A 16,469-nucleotide genomic window follows, 5' to 3' on the forward strand; every position below is an offset into this window, starting at 1 on the left:
TACCTACAAATCCAGTCATATTCTGAGGCTCTGGGGGTGAGGGCTTAAGGGTATGAATTTTGGAGGGAAAAAATTCAGCCCATAACACACAGGTCGTGAAATCTCTTCACTAGTTGACTTCTCCTCATTGCCTGCCTCTCTACTCTGGGGCAAGTTACCAGCATTGCTCTCCCGAACTACTCCACTGCCTCCTGACTTGTCTTTCTCCACCTGGTCAGGTGCCTCTGGTAAAGTATTCTCCACAAAGACAGTTTCCATTAAAACTTTCAAAATACATGGCCAGTTATGTCACCACAATGCAAATGTAACAAAATGAAGTGAAACCAAGCAAAGTCCTTCCTGTGGCTTCTGATTCCTTTTACGATAAAGTTGGAATCTTTTGGGGAGCCCGCCAGGCCCTGGCAACCCTTTTCCTCTCCAATTTCTTCTACCGCTGCCCTCCCCTTGCTTTCCATGTTCCAGAATGTGCTACAGTCCTTCCCCTCTAGAATCTTCAGCCACAATTTCCTCTGCCTCTATTCCGCTCCTCCACTCTGCCCTGCCCTTACCCCTTCACCTCTGTAATGGGTGTGGATCTTTCTTGGCTCAGGGGCTACTTCCTCAGGGAATCATCAGTGGGTAGTATGGATGCAACTCTTTACACTTTTGATGCTAAACAGAGGCAGTCCTCAGCAAAATCATAGAGAAATCATGTAACATGGAGCCTAGTTGCCAGTCTCCTTTGATTTTCTCCCTCTCCCAGGTCCTTTTGCTCCACCCCTTTATCTGGTCTAGGCAGGGCTAGCTTTCTTTGTGGTATGGTTTTGTAGATTTGTGTCCCTTCCTTCCAGTATTTAACACTCATTTTGTTATTATTTCAATTGTCTATCACTAGACTAAGCTCCATGAGCCCAAGTAGTATAGTCAGCCCAGTTATGCTCACCACTCTTGACTCAGCACCTAGCATAGTGCCTGGGCTTGCTCTGAATCCATATTTGTTGAGTGGATAAATGAACATTTTATTAGGCATGTAAAATATGAGACAGAGAGATGAGCCAGGGATGATTCCAACTTTTTTGCTTGAGCACATGAAAGGATGGAGTTGCCATTGCTTTAGGTGGGAAAGTCAGGGAGGAGCAGGTTTATAGAGAAAAATCAGAAACTTGTATTTGCATACATTGAGATATCTGTTAGATATCCAAGTGGAGACTTTGAAAAGGCAGTGGATGTATGAATCTGAAGAGAGTTCTGGGCTGGAGGTGAATATTTGTAAGTTGTTAACATATAGGGAAAATAAATGTAGGCAGAAAAAATAAGAAATAACAGGTTCAAGGATGGAGCCTGGAGTTCTCTGTCATCAAGTGATTGGAGGTGAGGAGAAGCCAGGGAAAGAGGAGTGACCATGAGGGTAGGGGGAAACTTGGAATGGTCATCTATGAGAAGCCAGATGAAGAAACTGTTTCAACTCTTTTGATCTGCTGATATGTTAAATAAGATGAAGACTGAGTGCTGATGTTTGATGAGTGGAAGTCATCTGTGATTCGATAATGTTACAAATAAAGAGCCTTCTAAATATTGTAAACATCAGTTCCAACTGCAGGCCACCCAAATGTAGAGGTGATGTATCAAGCTCCGTGAGTGGTCCTGTGGCATCCCCCCTCACTAAGGTTTGAAGTAGGAGGGCAGGTCCTGCGTGACTAGTGTTGGCTTAATCAGACTACAGTGAAGGACAGAAATTTCTTGGCTGTCTCACTGGATATAAACAAAGAGGGATGTTGCCTCCATTTCTGCTGACAGTCTTCTGATGACCATAAGGGGAACTGGACTTGGGCCGAATCTGATGCTGTGGACAGAAGAATGGAGATTTAGAAAGAACCCGAAATTTTGCAGACACTGTAGAGTCATTGAATCAACTAAGCCCAGACCTTGCCATACCTCTGTGCTTTCCTCTTATTGGTTTACTGATTTGGAATCAGGACCCCTTTACTTGCAAATAAAAGCATTGTAGTTGATTCACAGTTACATTGTCTGCCAGATCTCAGAAGTCAGGCTAATTTCCAATTCTGGCCCTCCCTCTATTCCCTTGACTTTTTCCATTGCTTTTAACTCCTCTGTTGCTGTTGCTTGTGGGGCCAACTGATCTATTAGGCACACTGGGCACAGTGCTTATATTTATAAATATCTATTTATGCAGGATGAGGCCCATGAAAATCATAATGTGACCTTGGGTGCTTGGTTACTACATTCTCTGACTTTCGCTAATATTACAAGTTTGCTAGGTGAATTGATTTCTTCAATGTCTACTTAATGTCTACTGTTCTCCAGGCACTGTGCTAGGCCTTGAGGATACAGGGGTGAATAAAACAAACAATAGTTCTTTCCTTCACAGTGTTCTTGATCTAGTAGGAAAATCAAACAAAACTAGTGATTATTGGAAAATGTGATGGGGGTAACTATTGGAGGTTAAGTATGGAGTGGTGAGGCAAGAGATGAGAAGAGAACTGAATTTCATCTATGGGATCAGAAAAGGCCCCCTAGAGGCAGTGACATTAAGGTTGGGAGTTGGAGGATGGGTTTGGAATTAATTAAACAAAGTTTATTCCAGGTGTTGGGAAGAGCAAGTGCCAAATTTGGAGGTGAGAGAGAGACAGCATATTTAAGATGTTGAAAATGTCTAGTAATGATATTATTAGGTATCAGTTATTGAGGCTTATCATGTCAGGTGGTGGACACTTTCCTAGGCACTTTACAGTCATGAATCTAAGTGAGAGATACTATTATTAATCCCATTTTATAGATGAGGAAGATAGAGAAGTTGAAACACAGAAAATTAAATTAACTTATTCAAGTTCATATATGCAGCAAGTGGCAGAGCTGGGGTTGGATCTTGACAGCCAGGCTCCAGGCTTAGATGTCTCATCTTCTTTACAGGTACAGTTGGAAGGCAGAGGTAAGGCAGGGAAGAGCGCTGCATTGCTGTGTAGTCTTACTCCTGAAATCCAGCCTTTGTGTGTGAGCCCGGCTTCTTGACCTCCATATTCATCTCACTACATCTACCACACCCTCACTTTCTGGACCACTGCAGTTGCTCTCTTATTGGCATCTATTCTTCTACTTTTACTTCTCATTCTCCCATCCTTCATTGACCTAGGTAATCATCCTTAAAATGAAATCTCTCAATCTGGCCCATAAGACCTGACACCATCCAGTCCCAAAAGACAACCTTTCAACTTCATGATCTATTTCTCTTGGCATCTTTCATTTAGTTCCAACAATATGATCTCCTTTCTCTTTGGTCAATATGTTTAGTACATTCTTCTTTTTTTTTTTTTTTTAAAGATTTTATTTATTTATTTGAGAGAGAGAAAGAGCAAGCATGAATTGGGGGCAGAGGCAGAGGGAGAAGGAGAAGCAAGCTCTTTGCTGAGCAGGGAGCCAATGCGGGGCTTGATCCCAGGGCCCTGAGATCATGACTTGAGCCAAAGGCAAATGCTTAACTGACTGAGCCATCCAGGTGCCCTTGTTTAGTACATTCTTATCTCAGACTTCTGCAGTCATCCTTTATTTTCTAATTCCCTCATTAAAATGTATTCCCTTAGAGCAGGGCCCTTGCTTTGTTTATTGTTCTATGCCCTGGGATTATAACATAACTCAATAAAGCGTTAGCACTTCTACATTGCTTCAGGCTTTGTATAAGTAATATACATATTATACACGTAATGTACTATCATACATTATACATATATATGCATATAAATGAAATATTTTTCATTAGCTGTATTTTAGTTTGATTTTTGAATGCTGGGATCCATTCTGATTTCATTTGACAGCATACTTACAAGCATTTCTTACACTGTGGGAAATGACTTTGGAGAGAAATATCCAAGCAGAAGACCACCTGACAAGAGATCTTATCTCTTGATGAGATCACCACTTTCTGGGGCTATGATCTTTCATTAAGTAGATAAAAAAACAAAACAAAGCAAAACACAAAATAAACCAAAACAAACAAGCAAAAAATGAAAAACTCGATTTTTAAAATTTTAATCAGACTTCATCAATATTTGTCAGGATACAAATTTGGCTCCTGGGACAAAGACCCTATATAGCAGTGACTTAAATAAAACAGAAGCTTATTTCTCTCTCATCTGGGACTGATGTGGTACCTTGAGGACCCAGGAATCTTTTATCTGGCCTTGGTCTGAATGGTCCAAAATGGATCTTCACTGTATCTGTGACCCAGATAGCGCCTTTCCATTAATAACACCACTTAATAGATAATTTTATAAAATTATCAGACACCACTCTTTTTTTCTTGTTTATTACTGTCTTTCATTGATCATAAAGAGTTAATGATTTGTAAAAGTATTACTTAGATGTTGATCTTGTATTCTTTCTCTTGGAATCGTTTTAGGATTTTCCAGCATAATTGCACAGTGAATTTCTTCACTGTATTTTATAATATCCTAACTGGCTTAGGTCATCCTGGATATCAATTCACTCCATAATGTCCCATTATTAACAAAAAAAAAATCTATAGAGCTGGACTTTTCTTCTGCCTGAGCTATTTTATGATCTTGTATCTGTTCCATCAATCTCCTTCCCTGCCCCCACCCCTCAAATAATTGGTTTCACTGTTCAGTGAATTCCTCAACTGAGCTTTATGAGAATTATTCCTAGGGATTTCTGCATTGCCCATGAAGAGGAAATTTCATTTGTGGAGGTATAAAGTAATTTGTGGCTATCATATTATGCTAGGTTTCTGAAGCTATTTTAAAATCACATCCTTTGTTCTTCTTGGTTCTCATCTCTTTTCTAAATATGTTTATAGAAGTTATTATAGTAAATATGTTTTCAGAAAGTTCTCCTTGATCTACAAACATAATTCAAGGATATCCTGAAAATAACATATCTTGTATTTTGATTAGTTTATGGCACCATCATAAGCATATAATGGAAACACCCCCCCTCCCCAGTTTGTGGAAATAGCTTTTTAGCTCATTGTTGATTTCCTTTAGGAATTAAGGAAAGACATGGTTGTAATGGTTTACTTGTACAGCCCTGGGTAGCTGAGGCTTAAAGATTTATATGGCTTGCTATTCTGTGTAAAGAAAGCTGGTGTGGCCAATTTTCAAATGAGCTAGGACGCCTAGATTAATAAAAGCCAGGGGAGACCTAGGAGCTGTTTATTTTATCCGAGAGTGATCCTTGGAGGCCAGAAGGTTCAGCTCGATCTTGCAAGTCCTCCTGCAGACCTGTGCTGATGTAAACCTTTCCTGATATGATTTCAAGATGAACATAGTTGGAAGGTTTTAGGTGACCTATTTGCTTTTGCTATTTTTAATTTGAAATTGTTCTTCACAAGGTGTTAAGTTTGAAAAAAACAACAGGTGGAAGGCTCTGTAAAGTAGTTCTGTAATTTAAAGTTATTTTTCCTTTTAAAATTAGAATTTCTCTTCAGATTAAAAAAATCTTTGCTAGCCTCTTAATTACAAAATAATGCATTTCATTTTAATAATTTCACACAATGATTCTGTGCAAAAAGCAAATGAAATCCTTTTCATTTCTCTTTCTACCCTGCTTCCTCAAAACCATTTTAACAGTTTGGTATGTGACTGTTCAGACTTTTGTTTCATATGTATGTCATACTATCCATGCTATTTTTATGCACATGTATATGCAGGTGAACATGCACATTTTTAAGTATAGAATACTTGTATTACTTTTTAATTTAAATCTGAGAAATATTTCCAAGTGAGTACATATAGACCTACCTCATTATTTTTAATGGCTATAGAAATTTTTATTGTTTGGCTCTACTATAATTTAGTTACCCATTTTCCTATAGGATCTGTACCATAGATACAGACTATAGTGTTACACACTATCCGAAGTATTTTTTTTTTAAGATTTTATTCATTTATTTGAGAGAGAGTGAGAGAGAGCACAAGCAGGGGGAAGGGGCAGAGGGAGAGGATGAGGCAGACTCCCCACTGAGCAAGGAAGCCTGATGTGGGACTTGATCCCAGAACCCTGGGATCATGACCTGAGCTGAAGGCGGACACTTAACCGAATGAGCCACCCCCACACTATGTTAAGTATTATCTCATTTAATTCTCACACAACCACCAAGAGGTAGATATTATCGTCTTCATTTTATACGTGAGAAAACTAAGGTTAATGAAATTAAGTAACTTGCCTGGGGTCACACAGTTAGTGGAGGATTAGGATTTAATTTCTGTACTATAAACCCTCCCAATCTGTATGTGTTACCTATCATTTTGGTAGGATTATAAGTGTTTTAGATTTAGTCCATGTATTTTTCTGCATTGACTTTTTTTTTTTAAAGATTTTATGTATTTATTTGACACAGAGAGAGGCTGCAAGAGAGGGAGTGGGAAATGGAGAAGCAGGCTTCCCACTGAGCAGGGAGCCCAATGCCATGTGGGGCTTGGTCCTGCGACCCTGGGATCATGACCAGAACCCAAAGCAGACACTTAACAACTGAGCCACCCAGGTACCCTGCATTGACTTTTTTACAATGAGTATGTATTGATTTTTATATTCAGCTAAAATTACATTAAAAGGACTGCTTTCATTATTAATCACTTAAACCCACTGACTTGTTTAAAATGAATGGAACACTTAAGCAATCCCAATCAAGATCAACAAAAATTAGGAATAATGTAAGTGATAATCATTTTGGATAATGTTCAAAGGAAATTGTAGTACTGTTAATACACATTATACAACAGTTTAAAAGAATGAGGTAAATGTAGATGTATTTGTGCTAATACGGGTAAATTAAGCAATATTGCTGAGTTAAAAACTCGAGCTGCAAAATTCATCCTAAAATTATTATGGCATCTCAAGGGACCTTGAATTGCCAAAACAATTTTGAGAAAGAACAAAGTTGGAAGAATCAGTTCCTGATTTCAAAACATATTACAAACCTACAGTAATCAAAGCAGTGTGGTATTGGCATAAAGACGAACAAACCAATCGAATAAAATAGAGAACCTAGGAATAAGTCTTTGTGTCTATGGTCAAATGATCTGCAACAGGGTGCTGAGACCACTCAAAGGGGAAAGGACAGTATTTTCAACAAATGGTGCTGGGGAAACTGGATGTCCACGTGCAACAGAATTAAATCAGACACTTATACCATTCAAAATATATTCAAGACTTAAATGTAAGACCTGTAACTATAAAGCTCCTAGAAGAAAACACATAGGAAAAGCTTCACGACATTGAACTTGGCAATGATTTATTTGGAATGATGCCAAAAAAGCAGACAACAAAAGCAAAAATAGACAAAGGAAACTATATCAAACTTAAAAACTTTTTTCCATCAGAGGATACAATGCATTGAGAGAAAAGCAACCTAAGGAATGGCAGAAACTATTTGTGAATCACTTATCAGATAAAAGGTTAATATCCAGGATGTATAAAGAACTCTTACATCTCAATAACAAAAATATTCAATAATCTAATTAAAACATGGGCAAAGGAGGGGTGCCTGGGTGGCTCAGTCAGTTAAGCATCTGCTTTAGGCTAGAGTTCTGATCCAGGGTCCTGGGGATCAAGCCCTGCATCAGATTCCCTGCTCAGTGGGGATCCTGCTTCTCCCTCCCCCTTTGCCGTTCCCATTGCTTGTGTTCTCTCGCGCTCTCCCTCTGTCAAATAAATAAATAAAATCTTTTTTAAAAATGGGCAAAGTATATGAATAGACATTTCTCCAATGATGATATATAAATGGTCAATAAGCATATGAAAAGATTCTCAACATCACTAATCATTAGAAAAATGCAGATGGTATCATCTCATACCCATTAGGATGGTTATTATCAAAAAAATAATAAGTGTTATTTGGGGATGAGGAGAAATTGGAACCCTTGTGCACTATTGGTGGGATTGTAAAATGGTGCAACTGCTATGGAAAACAGGAGTTTCCTTTAAAATTTTTTAAATAAAACTACTGTATAATCTAGTAATCCTACTTCTGGATATCTATCCAAAAGAATTGAAAGCAAGGTTTCAAAGAGACATTTGTATACTATATTTACAGCAACATTATTCAGAATAGTCAAGAGGGGGAAGCAACCCAAATGTCCATCAAGAGACGAATGGATAAACATAATGTGATATATACATACAGTGGCATATTATTCAGCCTTAATAATGAAAGAAATTCTGCCAAACACTACATTGATGAAACTTGAGGACATGCTATGTTAAATAAGCTGGTCATAAAAAGTGAGGAAGCATCTTCCCCAAACCCCTATTGATGGCAGCATGCTAAAAACACTCAGAAGCCAGCTTGAAATCTTGCACACTGGCCAGAATCTGGTCAATTAGTGCATCAAAATATATATGAACAGTAATATATTATTAGCCATTGGGAAAAAAAAGAAAATCCAGGAGTGTTTGCTGATAAAACACAGAAAAGTAAGTAAATAAATGAATAAGTAAATAGAAAACAGAGAGGTTTTTTTTTGTTTTTTTTGTTTTTTTAATTCAAGTGAGTTAACATATAGTGTAGTGTTGGCTGCAGGACTAGAATTTAGTGATTCATCACTTACATTTAACATTCAGTGCTCATTCCAACAAGTTCCCTCCTTGGAACCTTGGCACCTTTTTTTTTTTTTAAAGATTTTATAATTTATTCATTTGACAGAGATAGAGACAGCCAGCGAGATAGGGAATGCAAGCAGGGGGAGTGGGAGAGGAAGAAGCAGGCTCCCAGCAGAGCAGGAAGCCCGACGTGGGGCTTGATCCCAGAATGCCGGGATCACGCCCTAAGCTGAATGCAGGTGCTTAACGACTGAGCCACCCAGGCGCCCCCAAAAATTTCCCTCCTTAATGACTATCACACATTTAGCCCATCCCCCCACCAACCTCCCTCCAGCAACCCTCAGTTTATTCTCTATATATAGTTAAGAATCTATTACAGTTTGCCTCCTCTCTGTTTTTAACCTGTTTTGTTTTTCCTTCCCTTCCCCTATGTTCATCTGTTTTGTTTCATATTCCACATATGAGTGAAATCATATGGTGTTTGTCTTTCTCTGACCGACTTATTTTACTTAGCATAATTCACTCTAGTTCCATCCACCTTGTTTCACATGACAAGCTTTCATTCTTTTTGATGGCTGAGTAATATTCCATTGTGTATATACCACATCTTCTTTATCCATTCATCAGTTGATGGACATTTGGGCTCTTCCCATAATTTGGCTCTTGTTGATAATGCTGCTATAAACATTGGGCGGGTGTGCCCCTTCAAATCAGCACTTTTGTATCTTTTGGATAATACCTAGGAGTGCAATTGCTGGGTCATAGGGTAGCTCTATTTTTAACTTTTTGAGGAACCTCCATACTGTTTTCCAGAGTGGCTGCACCAGTTTGCATTCCCACCAATAGTGCCAAAGGGTTCCCCTTTCTTTGCATCCTCACCAACATCTGTTGTTTCCTGAGTTGTTAATTTTAGCCATTCTGACAGGTGTGAGGTGGTATCTCATTGTGCTTTTGATTTGTATTTCCCTGATGATGAATGATGTGAGCATTTTTTCATGTGTCTGTATGGCTGCTTCGGAGAAATGTCTGCTCATGTCTTTTGCCCATTTCTTAATTGGATTATTTATTCTTTGGGTGTTGAGTTTGATGAGTTCTTTATAGATTCTGGATACTAGCCCTTTGTCCACTATGTCATTTGCAAATATCTTCTCCCATTCTATAGGTTGACTTCTCCCTTTCTGTAGGTTCTTTTCTTTGCTGTGCAGAAGATTTTTATCTTAATGAGGCCCCAATAGTTCATTTTTACTTTTGTTTCCTTTGTCTCTGGAGATGTGTCTAGTAAAAAGTTGCTATGGCTGAGGTCAATGAGGTTGCTGCCTGTTTTATCCTCAAGGATTTTGATGGTTTCTTGTCTTACATTTAGGTCTTTCATCCATTTTGAATTTATTTTTATGTATGTTGTAAGAAAGTGCTCCAGTTTCATTCTTCTGCATGTTGCTGTCCAGTTTCCCAACTTGTTGAAGAGACTTTTTTTTTTTCCATTGGATATTCTTTCCTGCTTTGTTGAAGATTAGTTGACTATATACTTGTGGGTTCATTCCTGGATTCTCTATTCTGGTCCATCGATTTATGTGTCTGTTTTTGTGCCAATACCATACCATCTTGATGATTGCAGCTTTTTTTTTTTTTTTAAGATTTTACTTATTTATTTGACACAGAGAGAGAGAGCACAAGCAGGGGAAGTGGAAGAAGAGGGAGAGGGAGAAGCTCAGCAGGGAGCCTGACGTGGGGCTCCAGCCCAAGACCCTGGGATCATGACCTGAGCTGAAGGCAGATGCTTAACTGACTGAGCCACACAGGCAGCCTTATTACAGCTTTATAATACAGCTTGAATCCCTCCTGCTTTGCTTTTCTTTTTCAAGATTGTTTTGGCTATTCAGAGTCTTTTCTGATTCCATACAAATTTTAGGATTGTTTGTTTTAGTTCTGTGAAAAATGCTGGTGTTATTTTGATTGGGATTGCATTGAATGTGTAGATTGCTTGCTTTGGGTAGTATAGACATTTTAACAATATTTGTTCTTCCAATCCATGAGCCTGGAATATTTTTCTATTTCTTTGTGTCCTCTTCATTTTGTTTCATAAGTATTCTATAGTTTTCAGCGTACAGACCTTTTACCTCTTTGGTTAGGTTTATTTCTAGCTATCTTATGGTTTTTGGTGCAATTGTAAATGGGATCGATTCCTTTATTTCTCTTTCTGCTGCTTCATTATTGGTGTACAGAAATGCAACAGATTTCTGTACATTGATTTTATATCCTGGGACTGCTGAATCAGTTCTGGCAAATTTTTGGTAGAGTTTTTCAGAGGGTTCTTTCTTATATGCCAACTAATAACGGAGTTAGAAGAATAATGGAGTTACAAAACCACCTTTTTTTAACCATCATTGTCAAATTTTATTTGGATAAGAATCATAACTAGATGCTAAATCTAAGAGGGAAAGTTGAAGTGTAAAGGGACGTCCTCATGTGCCTCCAGATAGGACTCCTTGAAAAGGATGCAATACCATTTAGGTAGCACTGCAGGCAAAATGCACCAAACTTATCAGGAGGATGCATTAAAGAAACAGAAATGAAGATCATTATACAAAACAACTGGCCTGTGTTCTTCAAAAACATCCATGTCATGAAAAGCAAAGAAAGGCTGAGGCATGGCAGTTAAATGAAATAAGTGATCCTGGCCCAAACAAAAATTGCTTATAAAAAATTATTAGGACCATTAAGGAGACTGAAAAGTGGAATACAGATTAAATTCAAATTCCTTATTAAATTTTCTAAATTTAATAACTGTACTGTAATGATGTCAGAGCATATCCTTATTTATAAGGGTTAAAGGGACATGGTGTATTCAATCTACTCTTGAATGGTTTAGAAGGAAAAGAGTACACATTTTATATAAATATGTATATATACACATATACGCAGAGATAGTTATAAAACAAAAGTACAAATGTTGAAAATTGGTTAAACTTGGGGCGCCTGGGTGGCACAGCGGTTAAGCGTCTGACTTCGGCTCAGGGCGTGATCCCGGCGTTATGGGATCGAGCCCCACATCAGGGTCCTCCGCTATGAGCCTGCTTCTTCCTCCTCCCACTCCCCCTGCTTGTGTTCCCTCTCTCGCTGGCTGTCTCTATCTCTGTCAAATAAATAAAAAATAAAATAAAATTATATCTAAAACTAAAAATTAAAAATTAATTTATCTTTTATTTTTTATTACTTTTTTTTGAGAGAGAGTGAAAGTGACTGCACATGAGCCGGGGGCTGGGAGGAGGAGCAGAGGAAGAAGGAGAGAGAATCTTTTTTTTTTTTTAAAGATTTTATTTATTTATTTAACAGAGATAGAGACAGACAACGAGAGAGGGAGCACAAGCAGGGGCAGTGGGAGAGGAAGAAGCAGGCTCATAGCGGAGGAGCCTGATGTGGGGCTCGATCCCATAACGCCAGGATCACGCCCTGAGCTGAAGGCAGACTCTTAACAACTGTGCCACCCAGGCTCCCCAAGGGAGAGAGAATCTTAAGCAGACTCCATGCTCAGTGTGGAGCCCAACGTGGGGCTCCCTCTAAAAACCCTGAGATCATGACCTGAGTCAAAATCAAAAGTTGGGCACTTAACCAACTGAGCCAACTAGGGACCCCTAAAAATTAACTTAAAAAAAGAAAGAGGCACTTACATTGTACCTTTCTAGTCACGCTAACAGAATTTGAGATGTGGACTCACTCAAAAAAAATTTTTTTAAAGATTTTGTTTATTTATTTGAGAGAGAGGGAGAGAGAGAGCACAAGCAAGGGGGAGGGGTAGAAGGAGAGGGAGAAGCAGGTTCCCTGCTGAGCAGGGAGCCCAAGGACAACCTAAGGCTCAATCCCAGGACCCTGGGATCATGACCTGAGCTGAAGGCAGACGCTTAACCAAATGAGCCACCCAGGCGCCCTCAAAATTCTGTTCCGTTACGCAAGAGCACTGATATATTCCAACAAGAGTATAGCACTTAGGTAGGAGGTTACATTAGGAATGAATGAGTGCTAGAATCTTGCAGGGCAATTTCTTAATTAAAAATAAGTTGGTTGTAGAGAAAGTCTAGGTTCTAGTCTTTTGCAGTCCTTAACAGTTAATGTTGAAAATTCAGCCTTTAGGATCTGGAGAACTTTTGGCTTATTTCCTTTTCAAGCGGAAATGGCTGATTGGAAAGGTTAATACAGAAATCAAAATAGTCTCATTCATCAGTGCCTAACGTCTGGCATACCGTAGGTGCGCCAGTGAATATTTATAGTTGCTGATTAGGATCACTGACAAAAAAACACTACAAGGGAATTCAGAGGTAAGGTTGCCATGACGGGAGGGTGATGGGAAGTGGTGAGTTGGGGAAAGATGCTGAACGAAGTTACTGCCAATGAACAAGGTGATTGTCAATGAAGCTAATGACCACATCTTGTGTACCACAATTGTGTCAGTGTTGGATTCTGGCTGTCAGAGTTGAGGGTTTTACACAGGGCTTTGGAGAAGTAAGATGCAAACTTAGACCCAAAACAATGAAATGAAATACTCAATGAGGGTGGCTAGGAAGAGGGTATGTTGGCGTAGCAGGGCACTGCCATTGTCAGCAACATTTTTCCAGTTGAGGTCGACTGGAATTTGCTCTTGTTGGTTGTCACGGGTGACACACACATATTTGTCATTTCTAGTTGGCCCAATGTGCTTCATTTTGCTTCTTTGCTTCTTCTTGTTGGGAAGATGGATTACTTATAATGCTTACAATTATAAACAACACTGTGAAGATTTTGAGATGTTATTTTTGTTTTGTTTTTGGTGTAGTTTACTTTCTTTGTGTGTATTCTTCCAAAATGGACAAAGGACATCCATAATTTAATAGTTTTTTTTTTTTAAATACTACCAGATTTCTTCCCAGAAAGATGAACTAATTCACATTGTTTGTTGTAACATAGAAATATACCTGCTTTCTTGCAGTCCAGCCAACTCTGGGGTACTTGTAAACACTTTTACACATTCCACATCCTAAACTGTCATGAGCAAAATTTAATTGAGATGATAAAAATGAGTGAATTCCTGGGGCGCCTGGGTAGCACAGTCGTTAAGCATCTGCCTTTGGCTCAGGGCGTGATCCCGGCATTCCGGGATCGAGCCCCACATCAGGCTTCTCTGCTGGAAGCCTGCTTCTTCCTCTCCCACTCCCCTGCTGTGTTCCCTCTCTCACTGGCTGTCTGTCTGTCACATAAATAAATAAAATCTTTTAAAAAAACGAATGAATTCCTAATTATGATTCTAATTAGAAGAGGATGATTAGGCATGTAAGATTAAAAACTAAAGTTTTGGCACTCTAAAGGTTAAAACAATGACCAAGTGCCAGGTATAGCTTAGTAGAAACCAAATAATAAGAATATAATATATATGAATAAAAATGTTCTGAAGATTCAACTTATCAGGATTTTAGGAGATGAAACTCATTATAGGAACTTACCTTCTCTGGAGACATTGACTTTGGCATTAAACAGATCTTAGTCAAATACTTGCTCTGCCATTAACTAGGTTTATGACCTCAGATATGCTCCTTAATATAAAAAAGGTGAATAGTTTATAGTTATTTAAAATTATTTATTTATTTATTTATTAAAGAAAGAGAGAGAGCTTGAGAGCGCACACGTGTGCAAGTGGGGGGAAGGGCAGAGGGAGAGAGAGAACCTCACGACCCTGAGATCATGATCAGAGCCAAAATCAAGCATTGGTTGCTCAACTGACTGAGCCACACAGGTACCCCATTTTTAAATAATTTAATGTAATACTTGCACAAAGTAAAAAAAAAAATCCACAGCATACAAAGTAAATTTGGGGTCGAACTATTTACCTCACAAAAGTAGTGCAAGGGTAAGATGAGGGAACTTGGAATGTGGTAGGTTTGCCATAGATGATATTTATCTCCCCTGACCTTGCCTTTTCATGTTTTCCTTTCATACTAAACTTTTCAAAGATGAAAATTGCCAATGTTTTTGAATAAATATCAGGGTCTGGACCTCCAGGCCTCTTCTTTGTCTCAGTGGACTTTGGCTGTCACCAATTACAGCTGCTTCTTTTGTGACAGCTTTACCTGTCATTCTCCAGAGTCTGGTCAGTTCCTGTCAGCCAGCAGGTGAGCTTTAGAAGATGACTAGATAGTGCCCAAGTGGGCTGAATTCTATATCACTGGACTAGTCCAGGTGCCTAGAGCCTTTCCTTTGTAGTAGTTTTTTCAGTGGGAAGTCAGGGACCATTGGTTCCAGACCTGGATCTACCACCGATCTGGCCTCAGGCTTTACTGTCCTCATCTGCCAAGAGAAGAGGTTGGACTAGATCATCTCTAATGGCCATGGCTTGACAAAACAGGAAAACCTACACATAATTTATTCTGTCAAAGAATTCTATTATTTTCTAATTTTGCCTTGAGTGTTTTATGCCCTTACAGCTCAGAACTAGGTTGTATAATGTGAATCAAAAATTAGGGATGAAACCAAACCCTCACTTTCCATTTTGAAGTAAATTTTTGTTCATAGAGAATAGTGAATTCTAAGGAATGTAAAAAGAAATCTTTCAACTTGACAACCCCCTGAGTACAAGATAACTGAAATGTATGAGACAGAAACCATTACTTCTTCTTTTTGCTAGAAGTAAGTTACTGTAGTTAATTCATGAATGTTTAAATGGGATAATTTGCTCAGAGAAAAAGAATTGGTCATCTCCGAATTTCTGAAGAAGAGAATTATAAGACAAGTTAAGTTTGTGAACCACCTCAGCATCTGATTGCCTGCCCCTAAATTCTCCATAGGCTTTGCCCTCGCTGCAGACACACCTCTCTGCCTTGATTACCAAGTATTGTTTACTTTTCTCATGTTTGCTCTCTCAGGAGACTACTGTCTGATGATTTCTGTTCCCTAATAACAGATCCAGAATAGACATCATTCTCCATTCATTCAAAATGTCCGTCCTGAATTCCGTTCCATGCCAGGCTCTGTGATTGATGCAGAGGATACAAATAGAAAAATACTTCCCTGTCTTTGAAGCTTTCACAGGCTTCTGAGTCCAGGGGTTAGAGTATAAAAAGCAAATCAAGCAACGATCAAATGGGAGGGAGCAGTTTCATGCCTCGACATTATATAAGTATAAAGGCTTCTCAGGGAACAACAGATGGAAATAAAAACACAAAGGCTATAAATGCCTGTGACAAGAACAAAGAGATCGTTCAGTTCTACTTACAGCAGAGTGACTAAGAATCAAACATGGACACTTGCCTTTCTAGGTCTGTTGTTTAAAAAAACTTGAAAAAAAAACTTGAAAAAGCGCTATCAAAGTACAAATAAATTAATGAGAAGCTGTAAAAGCTTTTAGCTGTAAGGTATTATTACTGTGTCAGTCAGGGTCTCAGCAGAAAACAGATGACACATTTAAAGTAGGATAATTTAAGGAGAGTTTAATAAAGACCTCTTTACAGAGGACCAAATGTAGGGTAACCATGCAGAATAGTGCAGTACTCAGGGCTGGTATCAGTGGGCTCCATTATTGCTCTAGATCAAGGGTAAGGGACACGTACAAAAACTGGAGACAGCAAGGATCTATCTGAGATATACTGAGACCCCCACCTCCTTTGTGCAACTAGACCAGCTGGAAGTAACCTCATGGGGGGTAGGAGGAGAATCGCACTCTGCCACCTCCCTCAGAGCTCCTGCTGGGCTCCTTGCTGTCTGAATCCAATGAATCAGAGGTGGAGGGAGCTAACTGTCCTAATCTTTACCGTTCAACCTCCCAGGGCACAAAGCAGGGTAGAGAAGACAAGGGTGAATGGAAGATGTCCAGAAAAACTACTTAACCAAGAACCTGAAAGTCAGTGTTCGCAATGATGTTGGTATCATCTTCCCAGCCAATGTTTAACAGACAC

Source organism: Ailuropoda melanoleuca, chromosome 9 (assembly GCF_002007445.2).
Source record: "Ailuropoda melanoleuca isolate Jingjing chromosome 9, ASM200744v2, whole genome shotgun sequence".
Classification (NCBI taxonomy): Eukaryota; Metazoa; Chordata; class Mammalia; order Carnivora; family Ursidae; genus Ailuropoda; species Ailuropoda melanoleuca.